Genomic DNA, 6,886 nt, shown 5'->3' with positions numbered 1-6,886 from the left:
CTTTTGTTAGATTATCAAGTTTTGAATGCAATAGGACTTTTTTTTCTTTTTTCTTTTTTTATGATGAAGAATTAGTTAGAGATTTGGAAATGGGATGTAGAGCAATCTTGGGTGGTTTATATGGTAAACCATAATGAATACTGTAGATGGGATTTGGCTCTTCATGGGATGAGGAACCACATTTTGGCGTCTATTTTGTCTGCACGAAAAAACATGTAGTAGTAGCTGTTAATCAAACCCAAAAAGGAAACAACAACAACAGACAATTAAAGTTGTTGTCTCATCTGCTACCACATGCCTAAAAACCAGAGGCTGCTTGTGGCAAGGAGAGCAAAGTTTTGGTTTATAAATTATAAATGGGTTGTATTGAACTAATGATCAACGGTTGCATTGGATCGTGTATTGTCCTGACTTTTTTTTTTTTTTTTTTTTAAGAATATTTAAGGAAGTTGTGTCTTAATTTTTGGTTAAACTAATTCACTTTCTATTCATAAGATACCTCTAAAATCCTAGAGACTAACAATGTGGTGAATTGAATTGAAATCTCTAAATACATTACTCGGGTGCCTTATGGGAATAAAAACCACCCAATTAGTAAATATATAAACAGTCCTTTTTTTTAATTGAATACTTATTTTTACTCGGTAATGTTCCTTACTATTTGAATTGTTGATCGTGTTATATTCTTTTATTTTCTATATATGGTTTTTCATTTATTTTCAATAAGTTACAATTCACCACTTCAAATGTGCATAACTCATTTTACCAAAGAGAAAACGATCTGTCCGGAGCTGGCAGAAAAGGGATCATTTCCGCCACCAATTAGGAGCTGCCACGTCATATATACAATGAGGATTCAGTACACTTTATCACACAGTATTGTAGCTCAAATAAAACCAAAATCATCAAACACGCTCTGTTCAGAAGCCCTTACCTGAAGAAACAGCAACAGCACCGGCACCAGCACAATGCCTCTTCTCCTCTACCAACGGAGCTAAAAAAAAAAAAAATTTAAACCACAACCACAAACACAAATATAAAGCAAAAACCCAGAGCCAGAGTTGGTTTTCGTTCTTTTTCCCTCCATATTTCACAATCAGAGACTTTCAAATTGATTTCTCTATTCCTTCTCATAATCATGGTTCTCCTTTCAACTTGAAAACCCAGATTTTATAGAAACTCATAACCTCATTAAAATTTCAAAATCCTCGTGGTCTTCAAGTATCCGGAGTTGGGTTTTGGGCATGGACTTCTCCGACCATTTTTAAGTGGGCAGCGGTGCAGATACGGGGCATTACTTGACCCGAATCTGGTTCTCAGATTTTGGTAGTGCTGCTGGTGGCACGAGTGGATAGATAGCTTATTGGGTGGTTGGAATTCAACGGGTAGTTTGTGATGCATGGCAGAACAGTGTTGATAGTGTTGTTGCGTTGAGAACCAAAATATGGGATAGTCTTGTTGCATTTTTGTGATTTTGTATGATATTTCTTTGGTTGTTTGTAATAGTGGTGGCTTGCTCTTTCAATGGGTGGCTCTGTTTTGGGTTTAAAAGGAATGTACGCCATGTGCTTGAGAAAAGTTCTCAATGAATTTCAAATAGGGGCTGCTATCAACCTCCTGGAGCCAACCAGCCAACTGAAGGGAGCTGATTGTTGTGCTACCTGATTTTTATTTTTAAGTTTCTTTGGACAAGAAAAAAAAGGGACATCATAACTCATTAGAAAGCTTTGTTAGCAGCTATAATGCTGGTGGATTCAATTCTTTCAATAGTGCAGTTAGTTATATTGTCTCTTTGTAAATCTTCTTTTATATCAATAGAAATTTCTCATTAATGTTAGAAGTCTCTTGGTGAAATTTAATTGAAGCAATCAAGTAAATATACTATGTATCATTTATTTAATTTTTTGTTAAACAAAGAGATTTTATGGCAGTAACAGGCTAGCAGAATCGGTAATAATAATAATTAAAAAAAAAAAAAATCATTCAAGAACAGAGACAAGGCAACATCATAAACCAGACATAATTGTTGATGTCCACATATCCGTTCAGACTAAGGACTATCTAGAAAAATGTTGATGATCCAGGAACTGGTTGTCCACGCAGTATTTGGGTGCATGGGCGCCGGCTCAGAATGATGCCGCGGCGGCTCCAGCGACAGGGAGGGGCTCCATTGGTCAGAAAAAAGGAGGCGTTGTTGCGGGTGTTGTTTCTCCAAGTAAGGGCTTTTGAACATAACGTGTTTGATGATTTTGGTTTTATTTGAGCTACAATCCTATGTGATAGAGTGTACTGAGACCTCATTGAATATATGACGTGGCAGCTCTGGATTGGTGACGTAAATAACCCATGTTTTGCCAGCTCCGGACAGAACGTTTTCTCTTTACCAAAATATAATAGAATTAACTTACCTTTCGAGATTCAATAGCTCAATGGCTCAATGATAATTTACCAAAATATAATAGAATTAACTAACCTTTTGAGATTTTCAATAGCTCAATGGCTCAATGTTAATAGCCAAGGGTAGCATTACGTGGCCTTTAGAGGGTTCATTTGTACCTCCTCACTTGAAACTTTATATATATAATTTTTTTTTCCCTTTCACTAGTTTAATTTATCCTTCAAAATATTTTTGCACACTCTAGGTTAAATCTTGCACACTCCAATGGCTTGATCATAAATCAACCTACTCCAAAACCAAACAACAACACACATCAGCCCTTTCAAAACCAAACAACAATACATATCACATCTCTCTCTCTCTCTCTCTCTCATTTCATTTCTCTTCTTTATTTGAATATTTCAGTATCCCCAACTCTAAGAGTAAAGAGTGGATGTTTGATTGGACAATCTTCCTATACTTGGTCATGGTGTGCTTCTTCTTCTTCTATATGTTTTGTTGATGTTTCCACAATGAGTTTCCAATGGCATGAAAGTTGAAACTACAACTACAATGTTGTTTAATTTTTCTATAAGGGTTCTTGCTGGTTATATAGATTTATGGGTCGAGCTTAGCTAGTTCTTTCAATTGTATATGATTTTTAGGAGAATAAGCCAGCTACACATCCTTTATTGTGAAGGACTTTGTATTGTATACAAACATACTTTGGAAGCAAGTCAAAGACTTACTCGCCACTCTAAGAAAAACAATTCCTAATGGAAGTCTAAATACAAGCTACGTATTGGGTATTAAAGGGAATGGTTGACATTTGATTAGTTTTCATCAAATAAATATAGAATTAAAAAAATTATGAGTCAAATAAATATAGAATTAAAAATAAATAAATATTATATGAAAAATTATAATATGGAAGATTCCAATTTTTTTTTTTTTTAAGAGAGAGTTTCAACCTATGGTATCCATTCCTGATGATAGTTTAAAAAATTAATATATGATTCAAAGTCAAGACATAAAACTTATATATGATTAAAAAATAATTAAATTTTAATTTTATATTATAGAAAGTGTAAAAACCCAAATTATAATGGCCTTTTATTTTTACTTTAATTTTAATTTCAAGTGATCATAAAATTCCATAGCTCCTCACATTAGCCTATTTGAAAAAGGCTGCTAATATTAATTTCTTAATATTAATCTATGACTTCAGACATTTTTCAACTATTTAATTTGCAATTGGAAACTGCCACTTTTAATTATTAAAAAAGTGCTAAAAGCGTTGAAACCTTTTTTTTTAGAAGCTCTAATATAAAGGCACACCAAAACTCCACTCAAAAGTCATAGTAACTTTTAAGGGAAGATAAGACAAGTTATACTATAAACAACACATTCTCTTAAGTAATGTGAAACAATTACCCATTCTTTCTTTTGAGAAACAAACACACACACACAAAGGAGAGAGGGAAAGGAATCGCTGAAACCCTTAAAAGTAGTCTGGTTGAATCCAATTCTCTCCTTGATCATATAAAGGATAATACTGGAAATAAGGAAAAGTGGACACCTTTAATATATTCTTTGAATTTTGAATTTTTCATTCAAATCTGTAATATAACAATATGTACAACTAATTTAGGGAATAAATAATATGTACAATTTTTTTTTTTCTTTTCTCGCTTTTGTACCGATTTTTTAAAATCTTAACAAAACTCATATGTATATATTCCATATCATATGTATTCCACATTCCATATATTACCAAGTAGACATGGCAAACTGGCAGGTCAGGTTAGGTTAATTGGATTGCGGGGCGGGTTGGGTCGGGTTGACCTGTATTTTTCATATGAATTTTTTTTTGGCGAAAACCACATTTTCGTCCTTATATTTTCAAGCAATTCCCACTTTGATCCTTATCTTTTATTTTCACTGCTTTTAGTCTCTATTTAAAAAAACGTTATCTATTTTAGTCCTTTCTGTCAGTGCCCTAACGGCAGAGTCCTAGGTGGCAGACAGAACTATTAAAATAATAATAATAATTTTTATTTTGGCATTAAAAAATGCCATGTTAGCATCTAAATTAAAAAAATTAATTTATTAATTTTAACTAAATAAAAAAATTAAAAACAGAATTAAAAACCAAAAATCACATGAATTGAGATCTAAATGTGTCTTGAACAAGAACAACAAGAACACAAACCCAAATCTAAGAACACAAACAAAATTATTTGTCTCTCTTGGAGTCGTCTTTAAACTCAATCTTGAAATTTCTTCTTGGTTCTCATTCTAATGGCTCCCACGCCGTCTTCAAAAGTAAATGAAGCCCACTTGACCCAAATCAAAACACCACAATCCAACCTTCATTTGCATTACAACAATGCGAACAAACCAAACCCATCTTCAAATCCAAACACACCGGCCAAAGAAACCACACACCCACAAGAACACCCAGTCGAAGTAATCGCTCGGATCCGAGACTACCCAGATCGGAAAGAAAAACCCACTTTGGTTTTGAATGTTAATTCAAACAGCCATTCCATTCGGGTTTGAGCCGATTTTGGCTACCGGGACTTTAGCCTAGATGGGGTTTCTCTTTGCGAAGACCAAGACCTTGATCTCTTCTACAAGATGTTCGTGGAGTCAAGAATCCATAGCGTGAAGTTAGGAGAAAAATGCACCATTATGATGTATGGTCCAACGGGTTTGGGCAAGAGTCACACCATGTTCGGGTGCTCAAAGCAGCTGGGGATTGTGTATAGGTCTTTGAGGGATATTCTTGGTGGTGGTGAGGAAGATAGCTAAATTTTTTGGGTTTATTTTGTGTTTGTTTTTTAAGAAAATATAGGTTTATGGATTTGTTGGAGATTGGTTTGTTTACTGGGTTTATGGATTTGATTTGTGAAAATCATGTGGATTAGTGATTTGCTGGAGAATTTGGTCTTGAATGGTTGTTTGTTGTTTTTTTTTTTTTTTTTTTTTAATTTCTGGGTTTGGGTTCTTAGATCTGGGTTTGTGTTTTTGTTGTTCTTGTTTAAGACACACTTAGATCTCAGTTCCTGTGATTTTTGGTTTTCAATTCTGTTTTTAATTTTTTTTTATTTAGTTAAAATTAATAAATTAATTTTTTTTTAATATAAACGCTGACGTGGCATTTTTGTAATGCCAAAATAAAAAATTTTATTATTATTTTAATAGTTCCGTCTGCCACCTAGGACTTTGTCGTTAGGACACTGACGAAAAGGACTAAAATGGATGACATTTTTCTAAATAGGAACTAAAAGGGGTGCAAATAAAAGATATGGACCAAAGTGAGAATCGCCTAAAAAATGTAGGGACAAAAATGTGGTTTTTGCCTTTTTTTTTTTTAAGAAAACAACATGTATTTGCCATTTAGAAAGTCACGCAACAAATTACTTGATGTAAAATGCATTACTTTGAAGTCGCCACTCATATCAAGAATGAGCTCAGGTAAACAAATTAATACTTGTTTAATAATTTTAAGATTATACAAATCCCAACATTACTAACCAAAACAGAATAGTACAAAGGATAAATAAAACATTTACACAAGTTTCATTTCTACACAATATCAAAATCCCAAAACATAAAACAAAATTACAAATGCCTTATTAGATAACTTATTTGACAAATAATAAAAGCATATAAGAAATTTATGGCCCGTTTGGTCATAGAGTTCAAAAATTGTTGTTTAAAAAGATGTAAAAATTGTAGTTTAAAAAGTGTTATTAAAATACGTGTTTTTAGTGTTTATAAAACAAAAAAATGTGTTTGGTATCATGGTTTAAATAACATATTTCAGTATTCAAAAAACATAAAAAATGTGTTTGGTATGTGTGTTTGATTTAAAAAATAAATAAAATAAAAATAAAAATAAAAACCGACACCTTTGACTGAAATAAACATTTTTTTATTCAAAAAATATTTTTTTAATGCCGCTGGGATTGTATGGGTGAGATTGAGGAGACAATACAGCTTTTGATATCTGACTAGATGGGCCATACAATGTTCAAGATAATTACACAATTGCCACTGAAACACTAGTTTTTGCTGTTTAAAAACAGGCCAGAGATGATTTCAAAAATATCATTTTAAACACTGATTTTTGAACACTGTTTTCCAAACAATCCCTAAACAGGAATGGCATACCAAACGCCTTTTTTTGTTTTTGGACACTAGTGTTTAGTGTTTAAACACTGAAAACTAATGTTTAAACTGACAAACCAAACACGCTCTTATAATCTTGAAAACTATTTTTATATTTTATTATCAATTGTGGTTAGCACTCTCTTTCAATTTGAGAATATATATTAAAGTTTAATTATTTACTTATTTGTACATGGTTTCTTTTATGAATATCATATCATTGTTAAGCAACACACACTCTAGGAAATATCTTAATTTATTTAGAAAAGCCTTTTATTTTAGATATGAATTGTTAAAAAATAGTCCAAGCATTCATAATTTATGCTAACTAGC

This window comes from Quercus lobata, chromosome 11, assembly GCF_001633185.2.
Source record: "Quercus lobata isolate SW786 chromosome 11, ValleyOak3.0 Primary Assembly, whole genome shotgun sequence".
Lineage (NCBI taxonomy): Eukaryota > Viridiplantae > Streptophyta > Magnoliopsida > Fagales > Fagaceae > Quercus > Quercus lobata.
The sequence above is the reverse complement of the archived record's forward strand: the minus strand, read 5'-3'. Positions refer to the sequence as shown.